Source organism: Apteryx mantelli, chromosome 3 (assembly GCF_036417845.1).
Source record: "Apteryx mantelli isolate bAptMan1 chromosome 3, bAptMan1.hap1, whole genome shotgun sequence".
Taxonomy (NCBI): domain Eukaryota; kingdom Metazoa; phylum Chordata; class Aves; order Apterygiformes; family Apterygidae; genus Apteryx; species Apteryx mantelli.
Genome location: NC_089980.1, coordinates 116,463,942 through 116,488,084, shown reverse-complemented (window position 1 = coordinate 116,488,084; position 24,143 = coordinate 116,463,942). Strand labels below are relative to the sequence as shown.

General features: G+C 38.8%; 1 protein-coding gene across 1 annotated transcript in view; it reads left to right on the top strand.

Moving 5' to 3' along the window:
- DLGAP2 (DLG associated protein 2) overlaps window positions 1-24,143 on the top strand; it is a 467,774-nt gene that overhangs the window by 321,294 nt on the left and 122,337 nt on the right. The window lies entirely within an intron of this gene.

Sequence of the window (24,143 nt, the reverse complement as noted above, 5' to 3'; positions counted from 1 at the left end):
TAAGTCTTGTGGAATCATCCTAGACAACTACCCAGTTTGCCAAGTGAGGGGCAACATGATCTGGGGTAAAAGTGATAAGCTGAAGGGGCAAGAAATCCATAGGAGTGGGGAAGACAGGGCTGTAGGTGTCTCCTGCTGATATTCAAAGAAGGTTTGTGCTGTTGAGAGTCAAATTTGGGAAACTCAGAAGACCTCAGTTTGGAAGAGGAGACAGTAGAGAAGTCCTCTGGTTCCAGGTAGGGTGACTAGTGCATCTGCTACATGTAAGCATCACACACTAGCATAATTGTTAGAGGGACTGTTTTTCTCCATCAGAGATATAAAACAAAAATTTCTGAAAAATGGAATCTGTTAATCAGAAGTAATCTTTGGCTTTACTTTTAGAAAAAGAAAGATTCAGCTGGAATTTAATGAGATTTTTCTGTTCCTTCTTGCTAAGGAATTTCACGTGTGCTGTTGGAACTTTGACATGGTTTTGTTGTATATTAAGTATCTGATTCTACATTTGAATTTCTAAGGTGATATTCATCTCACCTGACTCTAAGTGTTTACAGTGTAGGTGTCTATGCTAAAGCTATTTACCCTAGCCTCACTTTACAGTAAATGGGGAGAAGCAAGCACTTTCAGGATGTGATTCATCTGACCTATTTTAGATGTCTGTTTTAAGATTAGATGAATAGCACCTTAAAAGTATTTTATCTCCACATTGACTATATATGGACTCAAAACTGTTTGCTCAAATTCATTTAGGCAGATAAATCTTGCTTCTGTTGAGTCAAATAATCCTACAAGAAAAGTTTAGGAAGTGAGTTTTAAAGTACTTGAAAACATGCCAATATTTTGGTAGAATTATAGTCAAGTAGTATAAACCTCTTTATTGCAGTTTTGGTAAATGATAATCAAAATGATTTTTCCATCAGCTACTGAACTGGTACTATATTAAGTTAACAGGCAAGTCTTAATGAATCTGGATAAATGATGAGCAGGATAACCTGCACAAAACAACAAGTTGTTAGTTAGACAAACAGAAATACTATAGTCTAATTTCCTATGAATAGAGAGAATTCTTTGTCTTAATTTCCACCCCTTCTTCCTACATAACAGCCCATACAGTAGCAACGCTGTTGCTAACCTGGACCTGCACAGTACTGTCTGGCTGACACATGTGTGCTGACTGGACGGCTGCTGGCTGCCAGCTCTGCTTTCTTGCCTGGGTTCTGCCGAAGACACTAATTTGCCTTTCCCTCTTTTACCCATTTTCTGTTTTTCACAAATTATCTGTGGGAATTCTGTTTGTCTTTTAAATAGTCCCTTCAGTTCAAGGTTAGTGGGTGGGAAAATGCCAACTGCCAGGCAAGTGGACAGCCCAACTGCGTAAGTCAGATATTCTTAATAACCTAATCATAAAAGTACAGATAAGACATATATAAATAAGACTACAAGGATATTAATTAAAGTGCAGTGCAGAAAACTGATACCAATAATGCTGTGGAATATGAAGCACAGATATCCCTAAATTAACATTTGATTGAGTGCTAAATCTACATAACACAGTGCCGCAAGTATGCATCTGCACCATTTAGAGACTAGACCAGTCTGTACAAAACTTCTTGACTGGGTCTACAGCATAGCAAGTCCTCAGCGGGAATAACCTACCCATTGCGATGTGAGCAGTCGCTGTCTGAAATGTCATTATGAAGACATGTTGCCAATGAGGGAGGTTGGGGTACATACAGTATTGGTGTGAGCACCAGAAACACCAGAGTCACGGGAGGAAAAGCTCACTTTGATGCAGTGCTATGCCATGCTTGCACAAGTTGGGACTAACCAGGGCAGACGTTGCCACCTGCCCGGAGCAGCAGAGGGACCTTGTCTCTGTTACCCTCTGCTCCGGGCGCTTCCCAGGTGACTCCCGACTAGAGGTTAGCTAGTTGAGCAGGCAGCTGGACTTCTCTCCAGTGAACATCTCATCGGGCTTTTCCCAGCTGCTTCATGCTTTTTATGATCTTTGTGCATAATAAATTTTAGCTGAACAGATTTTGTGCAATTTTCAGTGCAACAAATTTAGCAGGTCCTTGGAGGGATATATAGGCAATAGCAATATTAAAATAAAGTAGGCTGGGTCAACTTAAGGTGGATGAGGCTGGCTGTGTCACTGTAATTCATCTTTGTGATATATATCTGTATTTGTAGTCATGCATGAATTCACTCTGCTCAGGCTCTGAGCTGGTCATTCATGAGCAAGTTGCAGGCCAAAACCCACATAGCCATGATTAGTGTGATACAGTGAGGAGCTAATAAAGCCCTGCTGAGAACTGAGATGAAGCTCAGCACTGTGCTAATGACAGCTTACATGGCTATTTCATAGAAGTTGGCTCACATGTAATCATCAGAGACTGTCTTTTTGTGAAAAGCTTTATAGAAACCCTCAGTACTGGTGATCTCATGCTGTATTTTACGTGCAATTTATGTGAAGGAAGAGCTGACTGAGACAGGCTAACTAGTAGGCCTTGGAGAAGCACACTATTCAGAAAACACCATTAAAGATTACGATAATTTTGAACAGAACCGCTTTAAATTTGATCTTTAAGACTGACTAGAGTGCCACTTAAAATGCTCTTTTAAAAACTGGTCTTTGTATCCAGCTGCCAACAAGAAGTCTCCTGAGTGCTTCTATGGCTCTAATCATGATGCTGTGCTTTTGAGGCATCTTTTTGCTGATCCTAGCTAAAAAGGTCAGACTGTTCATGTAACATTCATTACTTTGGCCTGGCAGCATCAGGCATCTATAGCAGATAGCTCGTAGTGGGGAACTATTATTCTCTAAACCTGAACTTTTTATTATTTTCTACATCCTGAACTTTGAATTTGCTCATGTTTCAACAAAAAGGTTTTAGTATTGAAAGTGACAAAAACTATACTCCAAATATATCAATAAGGTCGTGATGTGGGGTGGGAACAGAAGAACAGGAACTGACTGCCAGCAGTGATTCTTATGTAACTATTGCATATTAGAAACACAAGGGTCTGGGAGTCTGTGTGGTTCTTTTTTATAGTTTTATTTATTTTGTATATATATTTATTCATTTATGGAATCATACCTGTCCTGAAGGCATAGGGAGGTGCTCCTAATATGTAAAGCATCTGGCTGAATGAGAACTCGCATTAGACACTGTACTTCTATTTGTCTCCATAGAAACTGAATGTTCAAATGTGTTAAGTTATTTTTGTCTTTGGAGTCTTTATATGCCTCAGAATTTGGACATGTCCTCAGAGGGAAAATCCGTGAGATCTCAATTAAACTGTGTTGCTGTAAGTACCATCGGCAGGTGAATGAGATGTGTTTGAATGACTGGTGTAATGAAAATAAAGTCTGGAAAGAGAGAAATTCAGAACTCTGTAACATAAATGAACTCTTCCTAATGTTTTATAAAATTGAAAAGTTTGTACAGTGAAATGTATCCTATTTAGAATAGCTGGAGCCAACACTGTTGCTCCTCCGCTTTGAAATCCAATTGAAATGGGAAAGGCCATTGAAGGATACTCATCAATATGGCCGTGTGAAATTTAATCTCAGCTGTTACTTTGTCTCTCAGTAGAGACATTTTACTTCCTCCAAGCCAAGGGGAAACACCACTGCAGTTGAATTAAAGCTCACTTTATTTGGCTTTTTAATTTTTTATTTAAGAAAAACTATAATCCAAAGAAGTAGTGCTCACAAAGAGAAGCTTCACAGGGAATGGCTTATTCAATTCTACGACTTAAGAGAAAAGCCGGCATTTATTTTCAGTGTTGTTATTTGGATACAGGTAATGCCTGAAATTGAATTGCTAGATGGTGAGGAAAGTTAGCTTTTGTCAGTACTGAATTGCTAGATATTGTTAGTAAATACTCTTTACTACTTCCTCGTAAATATCAAGAATCCCTCTCTTTATAATTAAATATATGTTTTTTGCATGAAGGACAATTAGAATGAGTGACGGTAAAAAGAACGAACAATAAGCAAAAATGAATACAAGATGAAGCCATATTCATTGCGTCGTATAACAGTTAACATTTCTTTGTTGTTTTACGTTGTAAGTCAGAAAGACAAAGGGAGGCAAAGTAAAGAGAAACCATAGGAAGTGCAGGGAAGGTGACACCTAGAACACGGTGTTAGACAGAAGGAATACCACGCAGAGCCAGAAAATTGTCAACATAAAGCAGAGAACAAGCTTGATATTTATACAGATCCTGTGACAAGAACACAAGCACACATTATATCTCCATAGCAAAGAACTTTGCTGCCTCCAAGCTACCACACAGCAGAGTCTCTAATTTCTCTTCAAAGGCTTCTGGTTAACTAAAGTACAGCCACACATTTCATCTGCAAGTAATAAAAATCCATGTGGTGCTAAAAAGGAGAGTTTTAAGGAAAACAAGGTAAGCAGAGTTTCAGGGAGAGGTATGCTGGAAAAGAGGTCAGATAGCAGAGGAAGTGAGTACAGTAAGCTTTTATGTTGCAGGTAGCAGTGTACACTCAGAGATATGTCCTTTAATTGCAACGCATTGTCAAAAAGTGCCATGTTTTATAGAGCAAATCCAGTTCTACAAGGATATATATATATTTTTAGGGTATAGAAAGTCATTTTTAAAGGCCAAGTAAATTTGTGTTATCAAATGAGCAGAAGGCAATCTATTTATTAAAGGTACTAAGCAAAGAGTGCATGCTACAAATGGAGTGCTATCTATATGCATTAAATCACCTAAAACAGATGCTAGCAAATATCTTGTTAGCTAGAAAATATCTGGCTTATGAGCATGCTGTACTTTGATTGTTGCAGTGTCAGACTTGCAAAATTTTTTCTTATTTTAAGAATGACAAATATGCCACCTTATTTTGCTGAAGTGAAAATTGAAGTAGACACGATGCTAAGCAAAAATACCAAAGTACGTCTCTATTCACTCATGATAAAAGATGGGCAGAAGTTGATTTAGTAAGCAAAAAAGCTATGACTTTTGTAATCCACAGTATTAATATATGTAGTATTACATATTTTTATTAGCAAATTATTAAAATATAGAATCATAAAATATTTTAAATTGGACAGGACCTCTGCAGAACATCTGGTTTAGCTCCCACTCAAAGCAGGGCCAACCTGGAACAGTTTCTTGGGGCCTGGTAGAGTCAAGTTCTGAATATCTCCAAGGATGGAGGTCTCTCCAGCCTCTCTGGGAAACCTGCTCCAATGTTTGACAACCCTTGAGGGTACACTGTTGACTAACCTTCAATGTGGTGTCTACCAAAAACCCCGCATCCTTTTCTGCAAAGCTGCCTTCTACCCAGTTGGTTACCAGTGTCTGCTGTGGCACAGGGTTATTCCATCCCAGGTGCAGGACTTAGCATTTGCCTTGCACATCGTGAGTTTTTTGTCATCCCATTCCTCCAGCCTGTCTGAGTCCTTCTGAATAGCAGTCCTATCCTCCAGCGTATTGACCGTTCCCCCCAAACTGATACCATTGCTGATGGTTCAGTTTATCCCATCATCCTGACGTTAATTATGATATTAAACAGTATTGGTCCCAGTTTTGACCCCTGGAGATGCCATTAGTAACCAGTTACCAGCTGGACTTTGCAGTGCTGATCACAACACTATGAGCCAGTGGTCCAGCTAATTTTCTATCCATCTTAAGGATATAGTTCACCTATCCAAAATATATCTCACCAACTGGGCTACAAAATATATGGCTACAGATATATGAATCAGTATTAATGATACTAATAATATGTATGATATTTATGAATGTTAATGCATTGCACTTTTGTTGTTCTGACTGAAAGCAGTATGTTTCCAGTAACTGATAAGTATTTAGTCAGTATGCTCAGATGTTTCTGGCTATGAAGCTGTTTCCACTTCAACCCACAAAGTGTCTTTGGTATCGGATATTTTGGATACTGATATTATCTTATTCTGTGTTCAAGTACTGTTCCAGTTGGACTGATAAGAGAATATTTCTAGAAGCACTGTTTATGGCTAAATCTCTACCGGCCTGATCCCAAGAACACTGAAATCACTAAAAACAATCCCATCGATATACCTCGGTTTTAAGTGAGACTCACTGAACTACCAGGTCTGAGTCTTTTATAGTAATGAAACAAATCCAATTACCTCAGTAAGGAACTGGTAAGAAGAACAGCAAAATATAAAGGAAGCATCTTAAGTATGAATAACTGTAGTTTAAACCTTAATCTGTAAGACTTTATCTAATTCACAAAAAGATTTCACTACAAATATTCTCATCTCGTACCAAGTTCAACAGGGGCTAAGAGAGTGATGTTTTGAGCCAGGATCCCAAGCAAGATACTCAAAAGAATTTTGGAAACACGTGGAATTATTTAAAATCTGCATTATAAAAAGTATCAAGATAGAGTAGAATTCTTGTCTTGAAATGTCCACTCATCTCCCAGTGCAGAGAGAGTAGGTGGTGCTTTAGCTCTTGAGACATAGTGAAAAACAGGAAAGACATATAAATACATGCACACAAAGATAAGTGCTGGTGCTTTGAGAAATATTCAAGAACTACAGTTTTGCCCTGTGGCTACCTTAACTATTTGGGGGAATGATTTTTCCCTTACTCATCAAATTGGAAACCTCTCACAGCAAATTTCACTTCTACAGAGCTCTCTGTTCATAACAAAACTAAACACTAAACTTTATGTTGTCTGCATTTTAAAAACTATGTGTGCTTGTGTACCTTCACCTAGAACTTTGAAACTTTTCAAGCAATATAGAATTAGATATGCTTCTGGAAATTGTGGAGTGACATACAAATATCTACCTGTATGGGCTAGGGCAAAAATAATCTTGTTTCTAAAGGCATGCTATATTTTGGAGAAGGATTTATATACATTCTTCTAGGGTTATCACTCAAACTTCAAAATAAATGTTCTAGCTGGAATCACCCTAAAATATAGATAAACCCAAAAAAGAAGTTAAGAATGGAATGACTTGGGTTAAAAAGAAAAAGAGAGAGAAATATTTTAAAGGGCCTAGGGGGTGCACTAAAATGATTGTCACCTTTTTATAAAACAGATGCCCATTATTTGAAATAAAGGTATCTCAAAGTTTTTCCTTGAGTTTAGTATTTACCTAGTATTTACCTACCTACATTGTTACTTTTATCTGTCCTTCATAAAGCCTTTCATTAGCAATGTGACTTCTGCTGCACCTTGTAAAGGAAGGTGAAGCGCCCAAACAAAAAGCCAGAAGAGTTAATTCTCTGAAAGAGTTTTTGCAATAATTTGAGCTGAATCCTCTTATTCATTTGACAAACCCCAACCAGCTTTCTGCACCAGAATGCGAGCTCAATAACTTAAAGCTGTTTCATATTATTAGTACTTACATGTCACCTGTTTGTACACTTGATATTCTTGTCTTGAAGTATCATATGCCCTTGCAGAGGGATCAGGTCAATAATGTAATCTTTCTACTTTATTTCTGGTGTTACGGTAAAATCTTGATTTTTTTAAATGTTACAGTTGTTCTCTTCACCATTTGAAATTGTTCCTAATAAGAAACACTGTCGCAGTGGAGGGATGATGGAAGGTGCTGTTTTTCTGTAGAAATTCTGCATTAAATGCAGGTCATTGTAACTGTATTGAATTGAGGAAATCTGTGGCAGTTTATGCACACCAGCCTGGCTAATAGTCAGCACGGTCATGAACTGATGATGAGGGCACCACACGGTCATGAGAAAGAGCTGCCTCTCTTCTTCCTCCTTGCTGCCAGCCAGAAAAGGCAAGCTGAATAATGGTAAGCTGAATAATGGTAGTACAAGATATCTGAGGAATATAATCAGGGCTATTACCTGCCCAGCATTGCCAGTTTTACATTCAGAGTTATCACAGTTACTCCTTTCCTTTAAAACAGAGGCATCATTTGTGTTGTTGCTGGTAGTATGTATTTAGATTGCAGTAGCTCCACATTACCCTGGTAGAAAATCATTCTTCGTGTTCAATAGAGGAAAAAGTGAGGGAGGGAAAAAAAACACATTTTTTCATTGTCTAATAACTTCTGTATCCTGAGCTAGACCAAGCTTTGAAATTTCTGTACCATAAACCTGAAATGTGTAACTCTCACATCTACTGTTTTCTATTTCAGTTGTACAAAAGATACATTTAAAGATTACATTGTACACTGGTCTTTCAGGACCTTGATCGGATCTTCAGGTATAAGTAATAACTCTAAGTGTATCATCTTGAGACTAAATTAAAGTTCTTATATAATATTGCTCAGCTAGTGGGAAATATATCCTCACACAGCTTTTGAAGCTGTTATTCACGATCAATCAATTACTTAGAAGATTGCAGCAGAGAAAGAAGTTGTATGTATGTGACATGTTTGTGTTTTGTCATTCTTAATATGCTTTATACATGTATTATTGATATAAGTCTAGGAAAAAAAGTGAAGATGTTTTATGCAAGTGCACTTCTTTCCCTTAAATTGTCACAAATGCTTTAATCTTTTTAGATTTCCAATTTTACATGAAGTCTGAGTGTAAACTGAAGATACGTTATTATAAAATTGACAAGTCATATGAGATCTGATCCTGGGTTACAAACACCTCTTAAAAACTGAAATGCTGCTGTTCCACTGAAGTAAATAGGGAATTGTACACACAGTGCAGAAAGAAGAGTGAAGTGAAAGGGATTTTGTAGAAACATGTCCTTTATTTTGAATCCCAGCAGATTCTCAGACTTCTTCACTTAATTTCTTTCTGCTTCAAGTTTAAACAAATTCCAAGATTGGCCTGAATTTGTTATATTTGTTTTCATGATGTGTTTTGGATTTCAGCTGGCTCTCCAGACATGCCAGAGATTCCCTATTTGGTCTTTAGCCTGAGAGATCTTTAGGTAGGGAGCAAGAGTAAAATATTTTTGTGTTGTATTAAAATCAATGGGGTGACTTTGCTTTGACTTCAGTGAAGCGGAGTTTACTGCTTGTCCCCCCTGAACATTTTGTGCAGCATGTGCAGCATGGTCCTGATCCTCAGTCATAATTTCACATAACCTGTTCCTGATTTTTGTAGAATTCAAAAGATTGATTTTTTCCCCTTTTTCTAGTCTTTTTATGTAGTCTTCAGAGAGAAATTACTTCTGCAGAATGTGAGGAGGAATAAAGCCATTAACTGGAAATATGAGGAGGAGAAAATAAATACATGGGGGGGGGGTTAGATGCTTTTCTCAATTGCAGTAAAAATCATAGAAGGAGTTACAGCCCTTATTTATAAGGCTTCCCCTCATCTCTCTCTTTTTTTTTTTTAATTCCTTTGAAATAAATCCTAAGAAATCATGTGTAAAATTTAGTGAAAGAATCTCAGGATGAGCTGAGATGTTGGGGCATGGCAGTGTTAAGACCCCCTGCCTCCCCACTTTTTTAACTAGTTACCTCAGATACTTAACATTGTCTGTTTCTGGCTGACAGCCAGTTTATAATCAATGATGTCAATATAGTACTTGTTCCTGTCTTCTCATTTTCCCCACCAATTTCTGATGTGACAGCTTATCAAATGCCTGGGTGAAATACAGACAGATTGCTTTCATCACCTTTCTATCATCTATTTTCTTGGTCACCCTTTCAAAGAACTTGCTTGGATTTGTCTAGCAAATAAATCTTTGTTGGAGTTTGGGATTTTTTTTTTCGGCCTGTCATCCGCTAAGCAGTATGCCCTGTTTTCCCTAATGATTGATATGAGTGTTTTGCTCTGAGAATAGGTTGGTCTAATGGGTCTCTAGTTGCCTTTCTCACTCCTGCTCCTTTCTTGAATAGAGTGGCTAATATATTTAACCCTTTGCAAGCTGCTAATCTCTAACAGTACAGACTTCAACAAGGCACTTCACCTCTGGAGGCCCAGAGGGATGACAGTGTAATATCAGGGAAAAGCAAGAAAAAGAAAAAAAAAAAAACTGTTCAAGTCTACTGATGTTCTTTTAAGCCGACATATCACCTGCTATAGTAACTTGTCCAGGGAGTACCTGGGGACCTCCTGTTTGCAGTTTCAATCTGTTAACTGTGTTACTCAGCTGGTTGCACACTGCTGGGCTTTGTAAGCATAACCTAGAGAAATCAAATGTTAGGCTCTCCTTCTGAAAGGTTTAAGTAAATAATAAAGACCGAAGCCAGGGCTGTTTCACAGAGTGGTGATTTTTGCTGTCGATATCCTGTATGTCACTAGACGCAGGGGCAGATTCTCAAACAGCAACCCTCAGCGGGGACCTGGCCAGCTCCACTCCACAGGTGGAGGGTGTCAACGTCGAGTCCTGTGCGGCCGCCTCTGGAGTGGAGATGATCAGGGTCTGATATGTGCTGGGGTATTCAGAGAAGGAAATGAAAAGAATATGTGATGCTTCCGACCAGCTCCCTGTTGCTGATGACTAGGATTTCTGCCTGTTGCATGAAAGTGGCCGTGGTGGTGTGCTTGGTGCTGAGCCCGATGCTGTTGGTGTGGGTTGTCAGGGGTTCCTGTAGAAAATCAAGCCCTCATGTAAATTCAAACAGAAATCAGGCACCTGGCCGGTGAACTTGAGACTGTAGTAGAGCTCAGGTGGGTGTCAGATGTCTAGTTCCCCAGTGATCACTTTCCAAAAGCATAGCCACTTGAGTGTAGACACCAGGGGAATTTTCTGGCCAAACAAGAAGCTACTAGTGAAGAGCAGAAGATGCTGGATAATTTCTGGATCTCTCTTAGCATCTGATTCTATTAATGTCCATATCTAAGGTTGCCTGAATCTCATATTTAATTGCTAAAATCTAGGTCCCACCAAGTGACACACAGTATGATAAAACATTCATCTCATTAAATGGGTTTGTTTCCTTTTACAGTCTCCAACATCTTGTACAGCAGACATTTTATTGACTAACTCCCTCGAGGACTTGTTTCTGATATATGTTTGCTTCAGTCAAGTAAGACTGTTAGGTGAATTTCTGGAAAGTTCAGTGTTAACTTTATGCAGGACTGGGGTAAAAATCCCTAGCGCTGAAAAACTGCCTATTATCCCACACAAGGACAGCAGGCCATATAACCTCCTTAGGTAAGGATCTCATAACAATGAAGGCTTGATATTATTTCTTTGACATTATGCAAATACATACATTGTACTAATGAAAGGTATGACTTTCAAATTAATTCTATAATACAGTTCAAGTGTGTGGATCATAAAATAACTCCCATAGTGTAGAGTCACCAATCAGAATGAATCTATTAATTTCCACCCTTTTATAAGTTGAGAATAAGATTTTTTTCTATTATTTTATCCTTTGATTATCCCTCTATTTCAACTTGTAGATAAGGACAAAATTTAATATTTCTCCTTAGATTTGAATTTAAATACAGATATGAGCTGGCTTAATTAATCATCAATGCATATGACTAAACTGTATAATACCTACTGAACCAATTAAAAGATAGCTAGCGCTGTTAAAGCAACTTGGCAATATATAATAGGTACAAAATAGGAAAAAAAGACATAGTCATTGGCCCACAGAGCTTCTGTTATTCTTTTTGCATGCAGATTCACAGGCAGCAAGGCATGCAGAGAATACTAGATAAGATACACTGGGTGGAGGAAGTGTGCTCTGTCCCGTCCAGACATTGCGTCATGGATAGCCAAGTCTGCCCAAAAAGAAGATGAGAGTTTGAGGGTCTGTATTTAAACAGAGTACACTACACTCCTGTAACTGTTTTAATTTAATTTATGTTCAAAAAGGTATAACTATAAGCTACCTATGTTTTCAATATAAAACAGTGTGAATTGTAATATCTGGATAGACCAAAGTCTACCACCCATGTCCAGATCCTGAGCTGTGTCACAACCTGTATAATTCCAAACAATTACTTTGTCTTTACAGTGCTACAATTAAAGACTCACTATATTCTTGTGGGTTTTAGTTTCAGGCAATAACCTTTTTAAAAGCTTCAGAAAGTTGCGGGGAGAGAGAGTGAGAGAAGGACAAAGGGATTAATTATCCCGTACACGTGTGGTTTTTTTAACTAACAACTGTACACTGCTCTGGTGTCCATAGATGTAGTAGGTGGAAAAATAAAGTGACCTTCACATATTTGTACATGTTGCTCCTGTGTCACTTTAGCATGACAAGATTTACTGTAATGCTGAAGGATAAAATTCAGCAGCACCTTTCATTGCTAATTAATTATAAATGTTCCTCTGCAAATTCTGTCCTTTTTACAGAGGCAGGAAGGATTCTACAGAAATCTAGTTGCTATATAAATAAATAAAACAAGGATAAAAAGACCATGCTCCATTCACTCATGAAAGTCTCATTGAAATTGCATATTTAACAGCACTGACATAAGGTGTCCTTGTATCAGGTAAAAAAATTATGATTTAATTGAGGTAACTGTTAATTCTGCTTCAGTGAGCATTTCAGCCATGAATCTCCAGGGAAATTCAATCCCCAAAAGAAACAGGATCAGCTGCAAATGAGGCTCAGCTCTTTACCGTGCTTTTCAAAAGACAGGCTACACATTAATACAGCCTCAGGCTCGCAGCATCCGGTGTGCTAGCAAGTCATGCAGATTTTACATACTGCAGCATACTGCCATTCAGAAAGAAATTAAATAAATAAAGTGCAAGCTCCAGCTTCTCTCCATGGCAACCCTTGCATCGCTTGCGCCTCATGCCACTTCCTGAACAACCGCACGTAGGAAAATAAGCCAGCCGCAGGCACGGGCAAAAATAGTGGGGAGAGGTTTACAAAATCTGTCCAAGCTGTCAGTCATAGACTTTCTGTAGCCTTTTTAGGGCTGCATTTTAAAATTTTGTTTCAATATGTTATGTAGGGTTTTTCTAGCTTGTCCACCCCACTGCATGGGAGCAGGAGATGGGGGACTAGTTAAGCCTGGATGATGCAAAGCTTGCTCCCAAGCAGCAGCCTCCGGCCAGCCCTGCCTCGCTGAGTGACCACAGGGGAGGGAGGCAGCGATGGACGACCAGCGGCCCCAGCTCTCTCCAGTGCTGCGGACCAGCAGAAGGTCACTGCAGCCCTTCATCCAAAGGCGTACATGGCTGCACTCGAAACCAAGCTAAAATAGCAACAGGTACCATGAGTCCCTGAACGGCATTCAGCTCTGCACAGGCTGTCAGTTTTACCTCCTTAACTCAGTCCGTTGCAGCAAATAAAGTGGGCCAGAGTAAGTGGCTAAACGCCCTTCCCTCTCAGCACGGGGTGATCTTGTCCAAAATACCAATGGAGAAAGGCCCTGAGACATGGCCAAGTGCTGCCTGGGTGCTAGGTGGGAAGGCATAAGCCCTTGCCAGCAATCATGCTGACAGCTAAATCCCATGGAGGAAATTGGAGCTGCGGTTTCGCGCCTGCCCTGGTCCTCTTAGTAAGTTTCTAGATGAAAATCTTTGGGAACAGGTTGACTCCATGGTGGCATAAATATGGGCTATGCTTTGTTTCCAGTTTTGCCCTCCTGTTAGAGTGTAGACCTTGCAGAGGGGTTGGCAGAGTGAGCAGCTGCAAGGGGCCCGTTTGCCATGCTTGTGGTGCATTGATTTGGGGAGGGACAGGTTGTAGCCACATGCCAGTCCTCTACCAAACTTTTTTTCTTACTCTAGAGATGTGATTTCATAAAGTTTCTGATATATTTCTTACTTAATAAAGTTCATAACAGGATTGTATATAATTCCATTTCCTGCAGGAGCAGGGACCAAATTTCATGACCCACAGCTCCACTGTATGGAAACATTTTTTGATCTAATGGGTTATTCTGCCTGCTAAAGCATTCTAAGAATTCCTCAAGATTGGTTTTTAGGTACTTGGTACTTTGGGGTTTTTTAACTGTATCAATGCACTATGTAGAGTGCTTGCTAATCTACCAGCACTGTAGCAGCTCCTGACCAGCACTGGATCAGGAGATAGGAGGCTGTTGAGAGAACTAATGCCAGGATGAGAAGAAAAACTTTCTCCTTTTTGTTAGGGATGGATTGGCTGTAAATGCCTTTGCAGAATGCTTTCTTATCAGATCAACAGGTCAGTTTGCCAGATGAATGCCCTAGCCACTAGATTAGAAAGACACACTCTTCATGGGTCACTGGACACTTAATTATTTAAACAAGATGGAACAGTTCCAACTGGAGAGAAAATAACTTTAGTCTGGTGGTTAGGGTACTCAGCTGTCACTGAAATATGTGGAGTCAAGTCCCTGCATCAAAGCAAGCAGAGTATAGACACCAAGCTGGGCATCCGACCATTTTCCTTTTGGCTATTCTCTAACAGCAGTGTTTCCATCTCATGGTCTTCATGACAAATTCTGAAATATCTGGGGTTTGTTCCAATGCAGATTAAAAGTAAGGCCCAAACTACATTTAAAAAATATTTTTGTGAGAAAGAAGAGGCTAACTAACCAAACTTCCTGAATCAATATTGAGAAACAGTTTGGGGGGATTTTTTTTTTTTCACTGAGTATGTAAAATGTGGTGAATTTAATCAACTGAATTTTTAAGGCGAGTAAGAGTGTGTGTGTGAGAGAGAGAGAATGCGGGGAGAAGAAGGAGAAATGTCATGGGGAGACTAGTCAGAAACATCACTTTACTGATGCCATTGTCAAGCAGTTGTTTTGGAATTTTTCTTTTTTTTTTTTTTTTTAGTTTAGGAATACATCCTCATAGCTGAAAGACTACTATAGCCCATTTCTTCTTGGCATACATTGAATAACTTTGCTCTTCTACCATTCCTGGTGTGGAAGATGCTCTCTGCTAGCTGATCTGCTGCACTTGGAGTCAGTCAAGCTCTTTTCTGCCTTTCTGGGACTCCTGTGGACTCCCAGGTAGGGTGGCAGCCTGCTTGGAACAGCAGAGGCAGCACTCAGTGTGTCCTCCCAGTACCATCAAGGAGCATTCAAACGTGTAACTTCATAGTTTCATGGTACTTTTCTAGATGCAGTGAGGTATGTATGTCATTCTTAATACAGCCGTTTTATAAAGCTGTGCCATTTCAGGCTTATTTAGGCTGTGTGTGTTACAGACTGGCTATAACAGGTGTGTGCTGTAGCATAACTTCTTGAAAGATTTTCTAACATAATTTCTTGGGGAAACAAAATATCTAGACAACATGTAATCAGAGAGGAGCTTTAGAGATGTGTGCAATAGGAAGCTCGAGATGTGGAGTCTTTCGTTTGCTTAGAGTGAGGACCATAGGCAACTCCATTGACTTCAGCAAGAGATATATTTTTATGTCCAAAGGTGTATTTGAGCCTTCAAGACATAGTTTATGTGTGTTATCCTCATATGGTTTGTGGAAATGGCTGTGACGGGTGCTTTACAAAGATGTGTGCAAAAGCTCGAAACCACTTCAAAGGGTAGTTACTCTTTGAAGTAGTCAGCCAGGACTAATCACCTTATTGAAATTTGAAGTAATAAATTGAAGTCGTCATTTGGATGCTGCATCCAGATAATAAATGTTCAGAATGAGACTTTCTCTGTATGTCTATGCTACTCTAATGTCTCTGCAAGTCACATCCTTACTGTACTTAATGTACACATCCTGAGCCACCTTTAAACTAGTTTTTTCAAGTACTGGTTGCAAAGCAGCCCCAGTAGGCTAGAGCTCCATGTGGATCTCTCAATAGACCTGTTTTATACCCTGTACTGAGTGTTTTACAACTGCAGCAATGCAGCTAGAAATACCGGCTGATTGCTGACTGCAATATAAACCGCACCTCTGTGTGAAGCTGACAGTCAGTTGCTGGCTCTGGGTCTAAAAGAGTATTTTCTAGGAAGATACAAGCTTGCTCTGTCCTATTCCAGGGCAAATGAAAGCTGCAGAAATGTGTCTAACACCATGCCGATCCTCCCTCGCAATGGGCTTATTAGGTCAAACTCATCACCATGCTAATTGCTTTTCATGGCTTACAAACATATGCCATGTAGGATGGCAAGTAAACACATGTCAGCTTATAAATAGCTACTCAGACATTGAATGAGCCAAGACAAGGAAACAGTTGTGGTGCAAATGGGAGTAAGACACAGCGGTTTCTTGAGCTCAAGCATTTCCTCTGAATAAAAGCCCAAGTATTGTGTGTCTCAAATGGGATGTGAAAGGGATTTGGGATACAGAATTACCTTAACTGAATTTCTTTGTGCTTCTGTCTCATCTGAATGGTAAGCATCCCAAATCGCAGGTTTCCATTTCACTAAAAGAATAAGAATAAATTCTTTTATGTGCTTTCTTTGCTGAAATAGAGGAATAACTAAAGACTATTTATGAGTCTATGAAGAGCAACTGACTTAAAGGTTCTGTCTTTAACAGTTCCTATGTGTTCATTGCTTATCTAAGTGAACTAACAGGGATTCAAGACAAGGTTATTCAAGTAGTCTGTTGCATGACTTCAGGCAAGACACTTTCCTTACTGTTTCCTGATTCATAAAATGTGAATAATGACCCTGAGTTCCTTAGCACTTTGAGATGTGGTGATGAAAAGAGAGAATGTGAGTATTATTATATTCATTATTTATTTCTTGGTTCACAGAACCATTGTTGGATTGTTGTTGGATAATATTTAATGAGTCTCAAGTATTAGGACCGGAAAATTTATGGATGTCTTAATCTGGCAGCTCAGTGCAGAACAGTAAGAGTAGAGTTTGAGCGAATAGATTAAGTAGGTGAAAATTGCCTACTTTGTCTCCTGAGGTGGTATAGATACTCCCTATGCACTACCTACAACAACATGTTCAAGACGAACAGTCAGTGACAAAATGTTTGGTGCTCAGGATACATTAGAGATAGCAACATAGATGCTGATGGACAGTTGAATGAGGATCTGAGATCTGAATCTTTGGACTTCTGTCTATATAAATAGGGTCAGCTGTAGGCAGTATTTATATATATATATAGGCACATACTAAAAAATCAGACCAAACTGAGTATCTAGGTTCTTTTGTAAATCTAGCCCTGAGAGTGACTCCTCTAAGTTTTTAACAGGAAGTCTGCCAAAATGAGTACTTCAGTTGTAGTATCTCACATTTATACTAGTGCTCTAACAAGGATATGGACCATATTTCTTTTCAGGACATTATCATTTATAAGCAAAAATAAACTCCATCAGAGTAATACAAATGTATATGAAGTTGTGCACAGAGATGAAGCAGACAGTACTTAATGGCTGTACAAAAGAAGACTATCACAAAGAAAGTTTCCAAGACTGTTTTACTCTCTCCAGCTTTCAGTTTTGTATTTCTATTAGCAAAGAAAACGCAAGAAGGAAAAACAAGGAAAGAAGTGGAGGGTACTTTTTAGAACACTATGTAATTTAGTGCAGATTGCCTTTATCTCCATACTCATGTTTTTCACAGGCCAAAAGATTAGTTTTCTGTGAAAAGAATAAAAACAAATGTAATGCAGGTTGGGAGGGGAGAGGGAGATCTGCTTGGTTTCTTTAGTGATAGTTTGGTAACAGCTGTAGCACAGCTGAGTGCTTGTAAATGTAGTTGGGAAAAGCGACCATTAATGGTAGAGTATTTATCTTATGTTGCTCTCCAGACCGAATATTATCTAAGTGCTTTGTGCCAAATGTAATAAAATGGCCAGGATTCTCATTATAGAAAACATAAATTGCTGAAGGCAAATATATTGTCAGAGAAACTGTCAGTGTGATAATCATGCATTCCTGTCACTAAATTACATAAAAATACATGTATTTATGAATAGGCTAGCCCTCTAGAACATTAGCTGGTGGGGTAACTGGAAGGGTCTCCACTGGGAATATCCCATTCTTTTTTTTCTTTTTTTTTTTATTGCTGCGTAACATAGAGATCAGATATTACACTATATTTGAAAAGTATTATGAATAGGTCAGGATGCCACTATTTGCCTGATCACAGTCAGACACTTGTAATAATATCATCTTAGGAATTACAAAATCATTTGAGCAATAAATTAATTTTCAATTCAAGGGTGATGAAAATCAGTCAATGTAAGTTGAGCCTTTGTTAAAAAATAAAGTTATCTGGTTGATGACACACATGTTTTTCTTACACAGTAATCTTTTAAAATGCTTTGGGTGATAGTCATCAAAGAAGTACTGGCTAAGATTGATTTAGCAGGTTAATAGTAACAAGTAGCTACTTTTCACACATGTTGAACTTCAAAAGTAATTTATGATTAAAATCATTACATATTGGTATTTAAAAAAACAGCACTTGTGTACTTTGAATAACTTGTGGTTTCATATCTCCAGCATGAATACTGCCTAACCAAAAGACATAGTCAACCGATCTGTTGACTGCCATCATACCAATTGTTATTTTTAGGATTGTTTACAAAAAGCACAATGCAATCATCTACTATTAAATAAAATGCATCAGATATAAATTTTCCAAAATGGAAAATCCAGAAAAGACAATGCTATAGATCCAAATGAAAATTCACCAGCATACAGTAGAATTGTTATGTCAGCAGGGCAGGATCAGAAGTGGCCAGCCTGGAGCTCTTAACCATCCATATCTTGGGTGTTTTCAGGGCATTCCCATGCCCAGCCTACATCACCTACCAAATTGCAGGGCTGTGCTGACCTGCACTGGCCTGCGCTCCTGGGCTTGCAGCTGGCACATTCCCGGTTAGAAGCATGTTGGCAGCGTGATCAGGTGAGGGGCCGCACCTGAGCGCAGGCTCCAGCACTGAGCTGACATGGCCAGGAACATGTAACCTGCCAAAAGCTGAATGGAAACTGAAGAATGTAAGCACAACCAGATGTCTGTACAGAAAAATACATCTCAAATGTATACAATTTATAAACTGTTGAAACTCTTCAAAATGTGAACGGCAGGAAGCTATTTAGCATAGAAGAAAAAATATTAATTAAGGAACATGATAAACAGAGAATCTCAAGGAATGGGCAGAGTCCTTTTATAACCCAGCCCCAGGGGAAAAGTCTGGAGAAGATATGGATAGGATGGGAGCAAGAAAAAGGAAACAGAGAACAGGAAAGGGAAGAACTCCAAGTTCTTCTTGGCTATTGTCAGTGAACGCCTTCTGTGTTATTCCAGCTGTGTTCCTGGGAGCCAGGAAGGAATTTAAAGTAGAAGGCACGAAAAAGAGTGCCCATCCTCACCAAAAGGAGAGAGAAGAGGGAGATATGTAGAGGGTAGCTACAGGATGGGACTTTGAAGTGCTTCCCAGTTCTCTGGTGTGGATGTTCAATCCATCTGCATCCTGGAGTGACCTACTTTCCCCCACGCTCTTGTTTCATGCATGGATGGAGCTGGAATATTCTCCAGCTCCTGTTTAAGAGGCAGCCAGAGACACTCAGTTGGGTCATGCAGCCAAAGTCAGCGAGGATGCTAGAGCAGAGAAGGAGGAATAAGATTTTGAGTATAAATTAAAAATGTGTTTTGTTGATTCATCTCTCTGGTTTGTAGCTTCACTTGCAATTTTGAAATCAAAAAAAACATTACTTTCTGCTTTTCCAGCAAGCAGGAATGTGTTAGGTGGAACTCATTTCATGATTAAAATGTCAAATATAGGTGTCTACATAAAAGCTAGATGTCCAAGTTCTGATTATAATCAATGAAGATCTCATCAGTGGAGCTTGGAAGACTATTCAGCTCACAGTACAAACTCCATTGATGGTGTTGAATAAATGTCCTTTGAGTATATGGCAGTTCAGATGCCCGTCATACATGTAGACATCTACATTAAGTGCGTAGTTAGTAATTAAATCTTACCCATAGGATCTTCCAAAAGAATAAAGAATTATAGTCCGATGTTTGGCAGTTGTAAGCCTTTAAATAGCATGTGGTCGGGTGGCTAAGTGCTATTTCTTATCCTTAACATTCCTGCACATATACCATAGCTACTTATATACTAGTAAACTAAACATGCCAAGGAACGATGCTGGGCACTGAAGCCTGCTGGCATGGTCTGACCTACCTTTATTCTAGTAAATCTCCAAAACTTGCCGCATGGATGGATGTTTTCCTGCAAACTGTATATTGAGAGTGGCAGGGAACTGCTCATGTCCCTGGAAGCACCTGATTTCCGTATCACTGCTGGGAATGTCTTAGGACAGTGCTAGGTGGCAGAAGCAAAAAGACGATGCAGACCAATCTAACAATTTAGCCGGTATAGATAATTTAACCATTACATGCCAGAGCCTGGGAATGTTCCTGGGCATTGTTTAATTTATTAGTGTAGTTAGAGCTTATAGATACTATTTCTGAACTGCCTAACTTGCAAGCTTTTCCTTTGTATGCAGCATGATACACCCTTAGCCAGAAAAATATTACAGTGCTGGGAATAAAATGTAGTGATTTGGTTATTACTGAAGAATAAGGAGATAAGGTCTAGAGCTCAGAAAACAAACAAACAAAGCGCTGACCCAAGAAATCAGGGGATAAGGTTTCGTGTTGCTTTTTTCCACCTTCCCACAGCTTATGATGACTCAGTACTGGTACAGAGATGCAGCATTTCTCAGGATTTTCTAATAATGTACACAGAACAAGTGGCATCAGAAGGCAAATGGTGCCATGGAAACAGAATTTATATATTGACTTGGGCAGCATGGTACCTTAGTCTAGGACTAACAAAAGCATATATAATAATTACAGGAAATATATTCTAAGTGTGACTGATTCTCACCTGAAAATAGAAGCTGATTCAATAAATTTATGCTTGCCTATTCCCACCCTCTCCCTGACCCCCGGCCAAAAGTCTATCTCACAGGACACTGAAATGAGAAACTGTAATTCTATAAAGCTGTGCCTGCTGATTTTTAGTGGTACACATGTATTTTTGTACGGTACTTGAATACATTCTCAAGTCTGATTTCTTCCCATTATCTTTACTGTTGGAATAATACAGTCAGCTTTAAATGCACTGAAAATCTCTCCCATCACCAACTTCAGTGCAAACTGAAATTGTGACAGCAGATAAAAGAAAAAAATCAAATTCAAATGATCCTATGCAGATAGCCTCGTGAAAGAAAAACAGTTAGCTTTTATAGTAAAATATGGAATTGGTGAATAGCAACATTTTTAATACTTTGTGTTATCACCTTCTCTTTAAATTACTTCTAATTTAAACAAAAAACATATTGTTCCCCTTGTTTCATTCTTTTGTTTGTTTTGCATGTGTTTTTTTTTCCAAGGATTGCTGAAGTGTTGTAACTACCAACAGATTTTGGTGTGTGCTGGGTCTAGTCTTTAAATTGCAGCGTCTTTATTACTGGGAGCATCTCTTCCAATATGTTTGAAAATCTCCATATCACTGTTCTGATTTATAAATAGCACCGTATGAGTGAAATAAAATCCTATATCCAGAAGAATTCAACAGGATTTAAATTTCTGTCCCTACTGATTTTGAATGAGGTGTCACAGGATGCTAGGATGCCTAGAATATATCTGTTTTCGTATCTAGGACGGAAAAGTGGAAAACACAGTGCATGACTAATATATGCCTTATATTATATTTTATAACCACTATATTTATAACAATTCTTTTTATGAGCCTGTAAGTCCAAGAGGGGTAGCTGGAGTTTAGAGGCGGGCCAAGGGCATCCGCTGCGTAGGTCCATGGGAGCGGCTGCGGTCTTGTCACAGCGCTGGTGCAAGCAGCAGCACGAGGCTGGGTGAACACAGCCCACCCGCGAGCGTTCCTGCTCACCGCCAGCTCTGCAGCGCTGCTTGCCATGGGCCCATTGCAGCCACTTTGGCAGGGAAGGCCCGAATAAACTCAAAAATAAAAACTCGGGAGTTGTCTTTGAAGAGTACAGCTATATTTAACACTGCGGAGATGGAGTAGCTGAGGCAGAAAGACTCTGACTTGCCCAAGGTTTTCAAATCAAGCCTGCAGCAAAACCAGTAATTGGGATCCATGAGTTCCTGATTCACTGTGTTCCCTCATTTGCCCAGATGCTACCACTTCTCCATTCTTTCTTTTTTCTTTTTTCTTTTTTTTTCAAAAAGTTAACTGCAGTTGTGGATTTTAGTTCATCTCCCCTTGAAAGACCAGGACATGTGCTGGAAAGCATGTCCAGTGGTGCTCACCTGTCTCTTGAAATTGAAAAGAGGACACTGAACTCAATTTTGCATATTAAAATGAAATATTTATCACGGGAAATTTAAGGAAAAGGATGCTGAAATTTCAAATTTTCCATTATGGTCTAGCAACAGAAAGAACAGCTCAGATCTTCAGAGAATAGCTGAGGCAAAAATCATACTTTAATACCTAACCTTGCAATGCAAACCCTTCATCTATTTCATCAGACTTGTCCCATTACTATTCAACCCTTCGGCTCCACTGACATTCATCTACAAGAACTATGCTTCAGGTTTCCTATCTATTGTTTTTCCTTTCATTATTTTTCCAGGATTGTAGGTGCACCTTTTTTCACATTCAAAAGCAGTTCTTAGGAAGCATAATCTTTGCAAAGTGAATTCTCATGTAGCTTTTTCTACACTATGATTCATTATCTACATTTATCTACATTATCTACAGGTGATCTACATTTAAAAAAAAGATATGGGAATCTTCCATCCATTCCTACCTGATAAAAGCTAAAACTTTCTGCAACTTCCAGGTGTACAATCTGCCGCCTGTGGTCTGCATAAAACCCTGCACATTGTTTTTTGCAGCTTTCTGGTTGCTCAACCATACATAACTTAAGCCTTCATATTTTTAATCATTTCAGACTTTCTGTCAATGCTGTGTTTGGTTCCTGTCTGTCCTTTCCTTCCACTTCAGTCATTGTCATCATCTTATTTTATTTATTTATTTTTATTTTTTATGAAGGAAGAGGTCTTTTATCATGATATTCTCTTCTAGTAACCAGAACAACATTCTCCCCTCTCCTAGATTCCCCTTCCCACATTTCCATACCTAACAGAGCACGATTAACTTATTTTATCTTGCCTTTAAGGCTCTGTAGTTTGCCTTGTCCTTGTTCCAGTTATTTATAGTGAGGTAACACCCTCAGTCTTGCATCATGGCCCTTTTGCACAAAGCACCCTACAAATGCAGAAAATCAGCTCCCTGTCACAACCACATCACAGGCAGAATAGCCGACTAGCACAGGAGGGAGAAGGAAGACAGTATGCAAGGCCAGCAGAGCAATGCTCAGAAAGCAAAAACCAAGTTCCAGATATTTCATTAGAGTGTAATCTGTATGAATCATGAAGAGGAGTTATCAATAGGAATATCAGAATAGGAGGGAAAAAAGAGTACTAAAATGAAGAAATGAAAAAAGGAGGTGAGTAAAAAGGTCTGTGAACTGACCCCATTTCCTCTCGGTTAGTTCATTTTTAATGCACAGTGATGGAAAGTTGCATGTAAATATTACCCCAAATCGGTAGTGACTCAGATTAAGGGATAGTCAGAAACATAATCTGCAATCTAAGAAAGCATGAATAGAAAAGGCCTATTGCTTGTCTGGTGAGTCATTTCTAGTGCAGAGTATTATCTCCATAGTATATTTTTCCATTGACTTAGTTACTTGGAAAACAAGTTAAACAAAATTTTAAACTTTTGAAAAGCTGTCTTCTGTTTCTGTGTTTGTTTCCTCACAAAGTTGGCTTTGCCTACAGAAAATAAGACAGTTGGCATATCTGGAGACAGAAGTCTCAGAACTCCAGCCATGTAGCAAACTAAATTCTATTTTTATTGCTAATGATTAAAAGCGGAAAAATCAAAAAACAGGTGAAAACACCACCTACTGCAACTTTATAACTCACACATAGCAAAAGCCACAAAATGTAAATAAGGTCACATTAATTCAGTAAGCACAAGTCATTGTCAATTGAAGAAATGACAGGTTCAGTTTGGCCAAAAAGACTATTTTTATGCCAAGTAAAATACAAAAAGATACTTGAAACTTAATATTAATAATAAAAGTTTCTATTTTTTTAAGCTACATTTTTATCTTAAGTTTTTAATGATTATTGAATTGGAAAGTCTTGGCTGTTGTCTTCAGTTAGGCTTTTAACAAGAGGGAAGGGTAATAGCTAGTCTTTAAGTAGACAGCAAGACACATAAAATGGGACACATAAAATAAGACCCTCTGCTCCTTAAATCAAGCTTGATTCAGTTACATACACTTCTACATCCTGGATACCTGACTCTGTCCATTTGTCTTGTTCTTGACTCTGT